Source organism: Chaetodon trifascialis, chromosome 4 (assembly GCF_039877785.1).
Source record: "Chaetodon trifascialis isolate fChaTrf1 chromosome 4, fChaTrf1.hap1, whole genome shotgun sequence".
In the NCBI taxonomy this organism is placed as follows: domain Eukaryota; kingdom Metazoa; phylum Chordata; class Actinopteri; order Chaetodontiformes; family Chaetodontidae; genus Chaetodon; species Chaetodon trifascialis.
The window spans coordinates 27,209,827-27,224,928 of record NC_092059.1 but is presented as its reverse complement, the minus strand read 5'-3'; the positions used below and the strand labels follow the sequence as shown (position 1 = coordinate 27,224,928).

Genomic DNA, 15,102 nt, shown 5'->3' with positions numbered 1-15,102 from the left:
CTGTTTTTTTTTTTTTTTTTTTTTCTCCTACATATTTTCAACACGATTATGTAATTTATCATGCATGGTCCACAATTCTTTCCCTGAAAGGCACACGAAGTCTGGCATTCCCATGTATCTTTAAGAGCAGGCCGTGGTGGGGGTTGGGTGGGGGTGAACTCCTGGCTGTGTGTTCCCTCCAAGGCCGCTAGGCGCGTCTCTGCTCCATGAAAGCTGCCGAGAGAGACTGAGGGCTGGAGGAGAAGAGGAGGAGGAGGAGGGGGAGGAGAGGAGGAGAGAGCAGAGAGAGAGGACGGTGTTTTATCAGCCAAGTGCAGCCTGAATCGTGAGGAGAGGACGATGGGGGGGAAAAATCCTACTCTTCTTTCCTTTTTCTCCAACATCACCGTCATTAACATGTAGACCGGTGCGCGTCAAAAGACCCGGAGCGTCATGATATAGGAGAATATAAATCTAATTATTGTTGTGAATAAAAACACATTTTGGATTAACAGCAGACTTGTTTTTGGACTAAACGGCTTTCCTTTAATTGTTTCCGCGCGTGTAAATGTTGGACCACATTTAACCTGAGTTTCTACCCTCTGGAGTGAAAAGTGTGCCAGCGTTTCCCAGGCTTATTTCCAGCGCTTGAGCGCAGGGATTTTTTGGGGGGACTATGTGGCTTTTGAAAGGAATGCACCTTATCCTAGCGGGACATAACGCACAGAGGAATATTGTCTGAGGAGGAGAAAAGCAGCGGATGGGATCCTTCCTTAACGGTAAATACACCCAGACTTTAATTCTGCAAGCTTCATCAGACATTCAGACATTGTGTTGAAAGCTTTCACACTTTACCGTTCAGATCAAGCAACTGCGATGCAGTGGGCTGATGTTCTTAGTTCATGATTTACTCGGCAGAATTATGTGCTGATGGTGGAGGACAAGTTCAAGTGGATGTTGAGATAATGAATGCTTTTTTTCAACATGACGTTATTTCTGCTCAGTGGAAAGGGTAAGTGATGAGAGGAAGTGTGCATTGGAGAGGCACAGTAGAAACGTCCCCGTGCACAGCAGAAAGCTGCATCTCCTCTGCCTCTGTCTGCCACTTTGGGCTCTCTCACTCTGTTCCAAGCGCATGAACGCACAGAGCTGCGCACTCTCACCCAGCAAGCTGCGCAAAATAGCCTGGTTCTAAAATAGCGGTTTGGATGAAATGGCTGAGTGGTGAATTTGTTGTCAGAAATATAATAATAACACCCACTGATTCCACATCCGTCCGTCCGTCGTCGTTCACCACCTGCAGCCTGTGACCGCGCGTCTAAATCTTCTATCTTGAACTGCCAGTGCTTCCTTTCATTAACAGAAGATAATTCTGTTAATGAAAGGAAATTGATTTAATACATTCTTAATTGAAACGAACACTCTGTATTCGTAGATTTTGGATATTTACGATGGGGTGAGATTTATTTAAAAAAAAAGAAGAAGAAAAAAAAAGCCTCAATAATGAATCAAATTAATGCAGACCTCCTTCCAGGCTGATTGCTGGGGGTCAGGATGGAGGGGGATTGAGAAAAACGGTGTGTGTGTGTGTGTGTGTGTGTGTGTGTGTGTGTGTGTGTGTGTGTGTGTGTGTGTGTGTGTGTGTGTGTGTGTGCGTGCGTGCGTGAGCCCGCTCCCGTGCATGGTGAATGGAGTCTCTCTATCCTCTGTCCGATCCAGGAGGAGGAGGAAAGTTGCGCCCGTCGGCCGCTGCGGTGGCACCATCGCCATATAGAACTGGATGAATGCGGTATTTGTGTTTGCCCTCCAAGGACTTGTTACACCAAAAGTAGAATGACCCCTTGGATTCTGCTATGTGTCCCTCGCAGATAGTCTGTAATGACATTACCATCATCCCTCACACCCATAGGTTCTCCAGCCCGGACCAGGTTTTCATAGAGTGAGGAGTTGTTCAGTTACAGAGATGTTAGTCATGGTTTGAGCTATGTGGCCATTAAAAAATAAATGTAAAAAATCGCTTTGCAGATGATCCTAATCAAGCCTGAGTGATCATGCATATTTTTGTTCATGGAGGCTACTGTCAGACAGCGCAGCAGCTCAAAATGTTAATGTGATCTCATGTGTTCAGATTTCCCAAAATATAGTCAGGGGTGATGTTAGGGACTCTGAGTGCCCTGGACTACATGAAGCAAACCATGTCTGTGTAATCGCGGCACCTTAAGGCCCAAATGAATGTACCTCAACTGTACCTCTGAGACGGAGTGTCTCAGAGAAGACATAAGACAAAATGACACTTTCAATTGAATGCATACAAAGGTTTTGATATTTCAAAATCAAATCAAAAGGAATAAAAAACAGCGATCAGGCAGTTGAAACTGTATTTGATGACTGTGTCACATGTAAATATGAAATACAGTTACAAGCAATGTCTCATAAGAATAGCTTAATGGCAAATGTTTGTCAGTATCTCCTTTATTAGATGAATAAATTAGATGGAATGAGGCTGCCTCCATGATGTTTCCGTGAGGGGGGGCTGGCTCCAGCAGTTCACACCACTCAATCCCAGGGGCTCTGATCTACATAGCTCAGCCCTCAAGGAAAACATCTACTCACCACTCACTGCTGTCTTTATCTTTCTCTCTTCACGTACTGCTCTCCTGGTTTAGCCACATCCTCCTCTTCTTCCCTCTCCTCTCGCTTCATCTACCATGACTGTACATAGGAGGGAGCCAGTTCGTAAATTATAGATTCTTTGTTGACTCCTGCTGTGGTCCTGTTATTCTGTTGAAAGTGGCCACCTCACTCTCTGGTTACCTGTTTTGTTTTGAGGGGTTGTATGTGAAGCTGACCATTTAAATTGCAGTTATGATTTCAACAGTATAAGTACAATGGTACGCAGTGCCAGTGGGACAAGGACAATACTTCATCCGTGGTTGGTACTATGGAATTAGTAATTCAGCCCCTTCCCAGATCAACAAAGCTCTTACATGTTGTGTTCTAAACACCAATAATGGCGGGACAAGTTGGTTTAGAATGAAGCTGCAAAGGGAGACATAATGTAACAAGTCACGGCCACACTGAGTGCTTTATTTATGATGGTGCGCCCACAAGTGTGTCCCAATTCAGTGTTTGCCTCCTTCCAGGAAATGGTCTATGAGCGTGTAGCTGTCAGATGCTGAGGGACAGTGGGCTGAACTTGTGTCTCTTCACCAGATGTGAAGATTCCTTAGTGTTCATGTGTTCATCAACTTGTTAAATAAATAATCTCAGAGTTTGCCATTGAGATGTTGCCTTTGTATGGCTGACAGTGTGGTAAATTGGGTATGTTTCACCATATTAAGTAGGTAGTTATATGCATGTTCATAACTTCATTTCTATGGCACATTGTGTGTTACAGCATCGTGTGATATCTGCAGACAAATTAGAGAACTGCGTCTTGAGAAAGTGACCTACATGCAGTAGGTTTTTAGGGTCCTAAAGGCTCTATACAGTGCTTTTAGCCTCAGTGTTTTATTTTCCAACCACATTTCAACGGGCCTTTTGGGACACAGGTTGATGTCACATTATTTTGTATTCAATCTTAGAATGAGGACTTAGAAGGAGCAGCAACTTAAATGAGTGACGGTCATTCAGTGCAATACACCAGAGTACCTGCACTCTATTAAACATCTCTCCAAAGTCAAATAAGACAGTAATCGAGGTGGAAAGAGTGAATACTGTTGTAACCATCTGACGTTTAATGTTTAGCCCACACGTACTCAAGTATTTGGCAATTATTTTTTTCTGTGCATTTTGGCCTTTTGTCCACTCACAAGCACAGATTTGGGTCACTAAAAAGAGACCTCTGAGAAAACTCCTTCCAGAGTGAAGACATTCGGAAACTCGGTTGGCAGTGTCGTGTGCAAGGAAACCAGTTTGTGGCTTGTGACAACAAAGTGTGAGCTGTTCTCCTCTTTATTTATATTAGGCGAGTTTGTGCAATGGCAGACGCGGCCAAATAGTGCTGGTGCTAACCTTACCAATAGGACCTTTTACATGTTTCCATATAAATGTACAATTACGCTTCCACTTTCACTGAGGAACAGAGGTGTCAGAAAGTGCTACGGAGGTCATTGCTACAGCGCCTACTGCCAACATTGCTGGTTTTTGACTACATCACCATTGTAGGATTTGTAACATTGGAGTTGGACGTCTGGTAGCCTACTGCCAATAGATTTTATTCAGGCTTCTGAGTGGCCAACATGGCTTTAGGGGTAGTGTTATATCGCTGACTGTTGGTTTGACATGCTCTTGACAGCGCTTGAATTGTGCTGTAGTGTTTTCATCTGGACAGAGTGTACTGTGTACATGTGGGTTACAGTTACACTACAAAGTGTGACCCCACCTAGATTGAGGAGCAGGAGATTTTGAACATTTCATCATTTGACTTTCCGCAGGAACTTGTAACAAGCAGCTTTTAAAGTGAGCATTGCTGATTTTTTCCACAATATTGAATTTCGTTTAAATATTACATTGTGAAAATTCTAGTACTGGGTTAGCGTTAATGTGAGGCGACTGCACGGATCCTCAATGTCTTTGTGCAACATTTTAGCAATCAATTTGTCGAAGTACAACCTTTTCCTCTCCAGAGAATTACAGCATTGGACATTTATTTAAGAGTGTATGTATATATTCATTAGAAAATATATAACTAGCCTGACATTGTATGCCTCAAAACCTCCTCAGGGTGGATGGTTGCTTGCAGTGTAGAACTTCTGCACTGGAGACCAGAGATTCCATGATGGTGTCCTTTTTTTTGCTCGCCTTGACCAAATTGTTTTTGACATTGTGTTGTTGCTTGTCCGTTGGCCAGCAGCTCAGTCTAGGTTTGATCCCTGGCAGTGATTTTTAAGGGTAAAGTGGAGATTGTAGGGTAATCAATAGTGCAGAAACACTGCTGAATATACCATATTTGTTTAGTTCTAATTCCACTGGAATCAAGGCAATGAGGAAACAATTACGATATTTTAAATATGCATCTTTCTTTACTGAGACAGCAGAAAATAAATTAGATATTGACAGGGATATAGAGAGGACACAAGTGGTTTCACGCAGCTAATCTATACTTTATTTGAGGAGTGGTTCAGTTTTCCACCCTGCTTCCTTTCACGTGTTGATGAAAATGTGTTTTCACTACTTGCCTCTGCTCTAGTAGCATGATAGAATTCACTGGATGGACTGTATGCAACTGAATCTGTCAGGGTTGAGAATCAAAAACCAGCCCCAGTTTTGAATTGGAAAAAAAGAGACAGAAAAATATGATATTACATTTCACTCTTTTTAGAATTGAAAATAGATTGCTGTGTTAAAATGTGAGATGGTCATATTCAACATCTAACACCATAGTGTCAGTGTGAAGCCTGGTACTGTTCTGTCACAGCGTGGCTACAAAATGACCCTGGATTTTCCAAACTGAAAACAGACTGCTTAAGATCCATTTGGATGAAATTTGATGGAAATGCAATTCAAAAGTCCTGCAAAATGTTCACATTAAGAAGTCCTGATGTGTGTTCACACCTGAGCTCTTTTGTGCTGTTTATCTGAGCTCTGGCATGTTGCCTACTGGGTCCTGTTTACTTTTATATACATACTTGGTATATAAACCGCGTGTGTGTGTGTGTGTGTGTGTGTGTGTGTGTGTGTGTGTGTGTGTGTGTGTTCAATACATGTGTCTTTGTATATTTGGCATGTTTCTTCATGAGGCAGGCAGATGTAAATGCAGACCTGAAGAGCAGTGTTCATGGGGTTTTTGTTTCCTTGGTATAATGAAGTTAATTTTGCATTTCATCGTTCAGTGTCCAAGACACTAAGGACTCCTCAATCCTCGTTTGTTTTGGTTCTTACAAAGTAATTTCTTAAATTGGCTTTTTAAGATATTTAAATTTTTGTAAGATTTAGCAAAAAACTGTGACACCTAAGAGCGAGTACACTGTGTCCTTCATAGTGGAACATTTCTGTTATGTAAATTGAATCTTTTGAATTTTTATTTTATTTTTAAATTTTTTGGAATCTGTGGAATTCTGATTTGCCTTGTGATGATCTGAGATCTTGATAAGATCTAGGTTTCTGTCAAAAAGAATCAAAAATTTTAACTGAAGGCATAACTAATAATCTGTTTCCATTGCACTTTGTCGCATTTTGCTTTTATCAATACACTAACTTTTCCGTGTCAGCCAAGCATAGAAACTTTTTGGGGACAACTTTCCGATTTTTTTTTACGAGTTATTTTAAGCACAAATTGAAAATCCATAACAACAGGTGATTGGAAACGCATCAACTTACTCTTGAAAGAAGACAGGTGGTTTGCATCGTCAGAAATCCACTCAAAGCACCTCATCCTGAATCCCTCACAGCTGAAAAAAGCTGCTATTTGCATTTGAATGCGTTGCGCTGTGGGGAGCATGAGAATGAATAATACTAACAAAAGCAGAAACAATCACTCAAGAAACAAACCACAGCTATTGTCATGCTTTGGTAGTCTTGCTAATATTGCTCGTCAACATTTTTTGGCAGCACCTGGGCTGTCGTAGGTGAACATTACGGCTCTGCTTATGCTGTTTCTTTTAATTATCAAAATGTTTTAATTGCGTGGAATGAAAATAAAACAAACATTGCACGCTTGTAATTAGAAATGCAAATGTAGGTTTTGAAAAGAAAACAGGCTGCGTCATTAGAGGTGGTCATGTACACTGACACCAGAGCAGGAACAGGGGAGTCATGATTCCACCGACAGCCACATCCAAATAAAGAATTCAGAGATGGAAGACAGGGAGGAAGCTGTTCCCGCTCAAATAAAGTAGACCACAGGGTGCACTGATACCTGCATGTTATCAGTGATGACAGGCAGAGGTGATAAGAAACACAGCAAGCAACAGAAGAGATAGAATACTATTTTGGAACCTTGTTTATAGCGGGTGGCTCCCGAGAAACAGTTCCATGTATTGAGAATCCAATTTGGCCGTGCAGCATCTGAGAAGTCCAGGCTTGGGTATTTTTAATGGTGGGAGGACTTTGTCTATTGCACAGAATAACAGTGTGTGTGCGGACCCACACTTGTTGAAGCTCCTGGCAACTGCACACTTGTCATCTGCTCTGTGTATAGCCACTTCTGTGCTCACTGTCGTGGATGTGTAACCATTGGTTAGTCTTATCTACATGCTGTAATCCATAAGGACTGGAATGGGAGAATGAGAAAGAGGAGGTGGGGAAAATACTGAGCAGAATGTCCCAAGAGCATTTTACCTTGGCTTGGGATGGCCATTTCTTCCTTTTACACAGCCATGCTGTAATTTTGTACATCCCTGAGCAGTGCGAACATCAGAGACATGGCTGGTAGCTGCTGATTATTTTATCAGCAGGGTTCTGTGCAGAGGTTTAATGTCACAATGCATAAATGCTCTTTCCAAGAATCAAATCAGTATTGGCTTTGTGGAGAATTGCAGTGATTCATCATTCCTGTGCTGTTTAGAAGAATTTGAGTGAGAATCTTATCAGTGCTGGTTTCAGTGGAGAGTTTTAGTGCATGTATGATGTGGAAATCCAACTCGCCTCTTGCCTTGATCAACACTCTTCGATCCACAAACTGCTGCTTAAGCAACCACATGAGTGGCTGGTTGGTTTTAAACAGCACCCATATCACCCTTATTTAAAAGCACTCCAATGAAACTGTTCTGAGAGTTTATATATCCAAAGAAATTAACCCATTAACATGAAATGAATCATGAAAATGTTTCATGTTACATAGCATTAAATTTAAATACCCTGCTGTACTGTATTTTTCACTGTAGATCCCGTAGTACTGAGAACATTAAGTAAGTAATAGTGGGTAGCAGCACACCATTCATTTGACTGCTCTTCAAACCACTTGCCACAGTGTCTGCCTTGCTAATGGGTCCTGACAGAAAGGTCTATACAGAGGAATGGGAATCTCTCTTTCTTGCTTAGTTTGCTGAGTGAACACAGCTGAATGAGCTGAGCAGGGCTAGCAGTTAGTATTTGCATGGATTGCATTATGTGATGCACAAAACAAAGTGTTGTGCTTCTCACACAAAACCATCAGCCCACACTTAACATTAGGTGGAAAACACATTAGGTGGAGTAGTCAGAAAACCAGAAAATAGGCCTAAAAAGGAAATAGCACAATGTAGGAAGCCAAACAGTGGAATTAACTGTGGGAATCCAACTAAAACTGCAAAGGCAAATACTGAAACATTGGGCCAGATACCGATGCTTAAGATCTTCAAACAAGATGTGCCACATTAACTCAGGGTCGCCATCACTTTGCAGACATATCACACTCACATCCAAAATGTTGTCTTTACAAAATGTTTACAGAATGTTAGAGTCTGGTCATAACTGAAGGCTACAAAAACATTTAAAAGGTTGGAAACTGTCTTACAAGTAAACAGACAGTACCAGTTGTGGTTATTCACCAGTTTAGTGGTGCTCAGCTAAGAGAGGGTGTGTGAAAGAGCAGCTTTCTGCCTCAGCCATCGTCTCCTTAACCACTCACATTTGTTGACAGAGTTCAGTTTTCTGTGAATAAGGTAATTTCATTCTGGTGTATCTGCCAAAATTAAGTGCCACTGCAGTAAGTGTGTCAATGGGTCGACTTTGGAGTGTATGTAGAGTATAATAGATCTTACTTTCCTGGAGGATTTCTGAGTTTGTGTTCACCCACTGCTGCTGCAGAAAAAGCACAAAATTGTCATTTGTTCACTTAAACGCCTGAAAAGACGTAACCTCTTGCAGTTTTGAGCTGTCATACCATTCAGGGAGGAACTCACAGTGGCTTTACTAATGTGTCACTTTGATCTTTATTGATTTTATATTTTTTTTTTATCTGTGGGTTATTTTCTTAATTCATTGTTTTGCCAAATAGTAAAATAGTAAAATCCAAGGTGATTTGTCCAAATCGCTCATTTTGTCGGACCAACAGTCCAGAACCTGTTTATTATCACACACCAGACAGAAAAGCAGAACTGAAATCAGGGATTGTTTGGCATTTTGTTTTTCATCATTGTCCAATTGGGATTAAGTTGCATAGCCCATGTTCCAACTGTCGCCTAGTGAAAGCATAATGCTTCACATCAGAGGCACGTTAAAGTGTCCAGTCTGTATTCACGTAGGATAACTAACAAAGTTCAGTACATATATAGAATCATCAAATATGTGAGCGTGATTTTTTTTTTCAGTTTTCAACTTGCCTGGCTGTAGATACTTGGATGATTCCACATGAATGAATAAATGTTTTGCACTGGCCTGGAGGATTTCGGTCATGACAATCCAACAGCATGTCAAGGTGTAATTTACCATTTACACAACAAAAGCAACCTGTAGTGCAGAGGAACACTGTGTTACTCTGACTCACCTAGTGACTATAATTTAGTTGCATTTATGATTATCCTATTGTCACCAAATTCAGCTGCCCCGGCTCCTCTTAATAGCTTATGAGAGTATTCGGATGTCAAGATAAAATGACTGAGGACGGAACATTGTGCCATGGTGAAAGCCATGAATCACAGGCTGCGGTTACATGAGTCTTTTTTGTTTGTTTGTTTTTTGTTTCCTCCAAATGCAATTACTCTGATCGACAATTCCCATATAAGTATTTACATGCGTCTCAAATAATATAACCAAATGCTTTGTCCAGTTTACATGGTCCATTTGGAAAGGAGGAGAGGCCAATTTGGAAACTGAGTCCAGATTCTCCTGTAGGAGGTCACTTGATGTATATTCATTTCATTGAGTAAAGAATATACTTCAGTAGTGTTGATGGGGAGCCAGTTTGACTAATATACAAGAAGATGATGGCTTTGTCCCCCTCCTCTGTCCTGTGTCTGTCCCTGAGGGTTTCGATTTTAAAGGCTTCAAATCCTTTCGCACATTTGTGTCAGCTGAAAGCTCACCTGAGGATGGAGCTGAAAAGAACAGACTGTGCTGGCAGGCTGATAGGGCTGTTAAGGTTACATGGCTGGAGTTTGTGTGTGTGTGTGTTTGTGTGTGTGTTTACATGGCCGGGGAGTGTGACTGAGTCTGTGTGTGTTGATAACTCTATGTGCAGTCTTACTTGGACGAGGGGTTCCTGAAAAGTGGAGCAGCCTTAATAGACTGCTCTTCTTTTATGGGACTAGGCTTCCAAGGCTGTTTTCACTTTTCACTGTGCAGGGAGGATTTATATTTGATGCTCATTGGATCATTTCTAAGAACTTGCATGCACAGGAAGGAAATGCTGATCTTCCCAAATTGCCTTATCGTTTTTGCAGTTCCATTCTCTTTAAGATTTACCATACTTTCCGGACTATAAGTCGCATCAGTCAAAAAATGCGTCAAGAGGAAAAAAACATATACTGCACTATAAGTCGCATTTATTTAGAAATGTATTGGATTAAATATTTATTACTAATTAATTAATTTAAATCCAAGACCAAGAACATGTAATTTGGAAAGGGAAGTTATTCAACTACACAACAGCACACAGAACAACAGGCTGAATAGGTGCCCGGTACATTAGTATTGCACATTAACAGTCGTTCAGCTACACAATAGCATAATGAACTTACCTGGGAGGCTAAATTAACATAAAAAGCCAGCGAGTCCAACAAGCAAGTTACCGGTAAGCAAGTTCACCAAGCTCCCGATCTCATTCCACATCACTGAATCCACTGAATTCATCCTTGGTGTTGCTTCTGAACAACTCCACCAACTCCTCTTCTGCAAGGCTGTCGTCAGACTCAGGATCAGTTCCAGTTATTCCGGCCTTTCTGAATCTTGATAGGATGGTTTCAGTTGTCACTGAAGTCCATGCTTTGTCGATCCATCCAAGGACTTGCTGGAAAGTTGCACGGCGCATCCTCCCGGTTGCTGTGAAGCTGTGCTCTCCATACACCATCCACTCCTCTCACAGGTGACTCAAGGCTTTCTTCAAGTTTTGGTTCACTGAGATGCCGAGTGGCTGGAGGACTTTGGTTAAGCCTCCAGGGATGATGGCAGGTATGGAGTTGCAAGCTTTTATTTTATTTTGAACTGTGGCGTTATGTGCGCTCTCACACTGTCCATCACAGGCAAGGCTTTGCGTCTTTTAAAGAAGCCATCAGGACTCTTAGTGTAGCACTTTGTAAGCCAAAGTTTCATCATTTCTTGATCCACCCACCCTTCCTCACTCACAGCCACAACAACTTTTGGGGGGGAGGGGGGTTCATCTTTTGGCATGGTTTTCCGTTTGAAAATGACTATCGGTGGCAATTTCGATCCATCTCCACAAAATGCCAGCTCCACTGTGAAGTGTGATTTCTCATGACCAGCTGTCACTATATTCACACTTTTCTGCCCTTTGTCTGAGACACTTCGGCCCATGGGGATGTCAAACATGAGGGGGACCTCGTCCACGTTGATAATATGATCCGGTGACACGTTGTGTTCAGTTACCTGCTTTTCAACGAACTCATGGAAACTGTCGACCTTGGATTGGAAGTCAGCTGGCAGTTTCTGACAAACCAATGTCCGTGCTCTGATGGAAAGGCAGTTGGATGAAGCAGTAACACCAAGAAGGCCCGCCTGCAAAGTCATTTATATGCATCTCCTTGGCAACTAGCAAGGCGTGGAGACGTAACAGCACCGTTGACAAGCCTCTCCCGGCAGCACGTTGTTCAAGCACCCAGAGTAGCACAGAGTGAAAATAGTGGGATCTGTAAGAAAAATCACCACAGACTGTATTGTGCGAGATTCATTGCCAAAAACAACATTTTGGCATTTTTAAAGTGCAAAAATATTAGAATTTTATAAAATCTTATAATTTTTTTGGTCAGAAGTACAAACAACAGATCACTTTAGGGGCCACAATCTTAAACTCTACTCTGTTTTGATGGCTGTCGGCCAGATTGCCTCAGCATACAAACTTTGCTAACTCTGGTTTTCAAAAGGCACAACCTAGGCTCTTCATAAGAAATTACTTGGAAAAAAAAAAAGAAAAAAAACTTGAAAGTCCTCAGAGAGGCAATTTAGACTTCCATCCTTGAAGCCAAATGTTATATGAAACGCCATCAAAAAGTCATGAAAACAAAATCCAGACTACAGGCCCCAGCAGTGGCCGTCACATTCCCACTATAGCTTCGAGCCTCTTTAGACTCCCTGTGGCCCCCCAGGGAGGCAGCTTTTCAGATATGCACCTCAAACTAACTGGCTAATTATGTCTTTGACGCAGACTGGAACTCTCACGGGGTGTAACACAGGTGGAAAGATGAGTCGAGTGATTTAGAGATGAAAATAAATGAATTGGATACAGGGGAGTGAGAACATGAAAGATTCGGAACAAGATATAATGATTCAACCTGCCCAGGGTCCCTGAGATTTGGCTGTATAAATGAGTGTATTTTTAGTGCAATTGTGTTGACACTTGAATGTGTGTGCGTGCTTTCTGGAGGCCGCTCAATACACTGTGCCTGTACCTCTGTCCTGAAGGGATCCATCTCGCGCTGAGTGTGGTGGCGAGGAAAGCCGGTTTCACGTCAGCCCACCACTTCCCTATTGACCCTTCTGGCAACCAGGCACAAAATGTCTGCCAGGTGAACCAAACAGTGAACGGAAAGCTCAGCTCTTCCACCACCCACACGGATAACACCGGTCGCTTTCCACTTTATCCAATCTACGGTACTCTCGGCACCAGCCTGCTTAGTATGGACGCCCACTGACCGACTGTGACTGAGAAAATATTCACGTATCGATTTTGCTCAGCAGAGATGATGGAATTGAATATAGTGCAGGCAGATTGGTGCTTAATGCACTCGTCCTTCGTGTGAGGTTATTAGTCCTGTTGATGTAACAGACGCATTTCAACGCGTGTGTGTGTGCACTGGATATATGTCCGGTCTAGTGCGTCTATTACAGCCAGTTGTACAGGTTGTACTGTTGATTTCAGTGTCTTGTTTTTATTACTAACCTTTGATTTTACCAGACTAGACTGGGCATGTGCAAACGTTTCTACTGCAGAGCAAGGACAGGAAAGGAAAGCAGTGGAAGAAGGTGAAGAGAGGATGAGGAGCGGAACAGGAGGCAAAGTGAGCTGACACATCCTCTCAGTGCTCGTATACCTTACTGCTCCCTAGGCTAGCATGTGTGTGTTCATGTGTGTGCTCGTGTGGGCTGTGTGTGTGAAGCACTGGAGGCTCTGTGCTGGAGTTTAACTCTGTTCGTAGGAGCGGAGGGCACACTGATCCAGACTGACAGGCCAGAACACAGGCTACATTCCCCGGTCAGCAGCCCGAACAACAGTCAGCCAGGTTCCGTCACAAGCAGGCGGCCTCGAGAGCAGCAGCTAACAGTCGGCAAGCAGCCTGGCAAATGGACAGTATACCTTGTTGAAATAATTGGAAATAATATGAGCAAAGGTGCTTATTGGAAAATGGAAAAAGAAATGAAAAAAAAGATGGTCCTCTCACAATTGTCTTTATTGTTAATGCAATTGGCTTTTGTTGCTAGTAAGTTCGTATTTATTACTTCCACTGGCGGCATAATGCTTTTTGCACTGTTTTTGTTGGTTTGTCATCAGACTTGGAATCAGAATTGGCTTTATTAGCCAAGTATGTGTGCACATGCAAGGAATTTGACTCTGGTTTAACACTGCACTCTACTTGCATAGGAAAAAAAATGTTTGTGTCATGTTTGTGTTCCATAAGTATATTCATTTAAATTTTGTGAAAATGTTGTTCATGGGCCATGACTGTTGTGTGGATTCGGCCCTTTTTTGATAGTTGACTGTAGAGAGAAACATAAACCTACTATTGGTTATGTTCCTGCTGACTGTAGTTGATATTAGGATATAATCATGATCACCGTTAAAAGGTCCTGGTCAGGTGAACGTAAACCTTGTGGTGTAGAGCAGCCATTAGAAGGTCTTTTGGTTCTCATCCTCCACTGTCTTCATTGAGTAGTAGTTCAGACTGTAGCTGTACCCAAACTTAAAGAAAGCACATAGCAGGGGTTGTGTCATTTTCAGTATCCACCAACTTGGCTTACACTGACAACTTGAACATTTCAAATGTGCTGACCAAGGGGTGACCAGGAATTTATTGGTTTGTTCAAAGACCAGAAAGCCATGAATGTGTGTTATCAAAAATGATCCAAAGAAAAACATGCAGGTATATCAGCCTAAAGACACAGTGGCTGATGTCAGATAAAACATATATCCAAATCAGGGAGGAGATTTGTGGAGTGGTTGTAGACTGTGTTGCGAGTTTCAGGGCTGTTGCTGCTGCTTGCCACTCTACTGCTGAGTGCACTGAATAGCCTGTTTTACTCTAGTCCTAATAAGTGAAGTGGTTGTGGAATGTGGATGGATGTTGTGCTGCACAGTGTGTTTGTGTGTCGGTCAGAGAAACTGATAAACAGACACATACATTTTTCTTCATGTCGCTCCTACAGCTTTTACCTGGAGCTGTGTAGTTTCTCAATGATGAGATGATTCACACTGTCTTTACTTTATTATCTATTGTCCGGTTACGTCCATTGTTACCACTTTAGTCTACATTTGACCTCCTTTACACATCAATTGTTGGCCTCTTGTTTCCGTGGATATTTATATATACCATGGCTCTGCAAGTGCTTTCTGCTGATCATATCCCAATTCTGACCATGTTTGCTGGAAACGCACTTTAGTCCACGACTTATTTAGACAGGGCTTTTACCTCAAATAATTTGAAATCAGAAATAGTGAGTAACCACTGATGAAACCAGCACAATTTCCTGAGAAATTACATCCATATTGGACAATTTTTCGTCTCATGATTTCCATCCAGTCCCAACATTCAGTGGCAACATAGAAAATATTTTGGCCTTTATGTGGCGGGGTAGAGAGTAAGAGAGTGGATGGGTGTGTAGCACCACATTGCAACCATGACATATCCCTATAATCTTAACCACGCTGGAGTTACCACATCTTGAAATGGAATGGGATGTAAAAAAAGCATTGTCACTGAACATTTCAAGGTCTGGTAGAACTGTCCACTTTTGGTGTTCTTGCCTGGCAGTGTGGTTCAGTTAGACTTCATGTGTTTCAAATCTGGATGAAAACTGCAAATAAGTGATGCT

The 15,102-nt window shown here is 42.1% G+C and overlaps 1 protein-coding gene across 3 annotated transcripts in view; it reads left to right on the top strand.

Moving 5' to 3' along the window:
* The first annotated feature begins 228 nt into the window (after positions 1-228).
* The window catches only part of nlgn1 (neuroligin 1), a 316,065-nt gene continuing 301,191 nt past the window's right edge, over positions 229-15,102 (top strand). For 2 of the 3 annotated variants that reach the window (XM_070960106.1, XM_070960104.1), the window contains exon 1: positions 263-758. The gene's annotated coding sequence lies outside the window, so the exon portion shown is untranslated. Of the gene's footprint in view, positions 759-15,102 lie in introns of all 3 variants that reach the window. The other variant, XM_070960103.1, reaches the window with a different exon arrangement.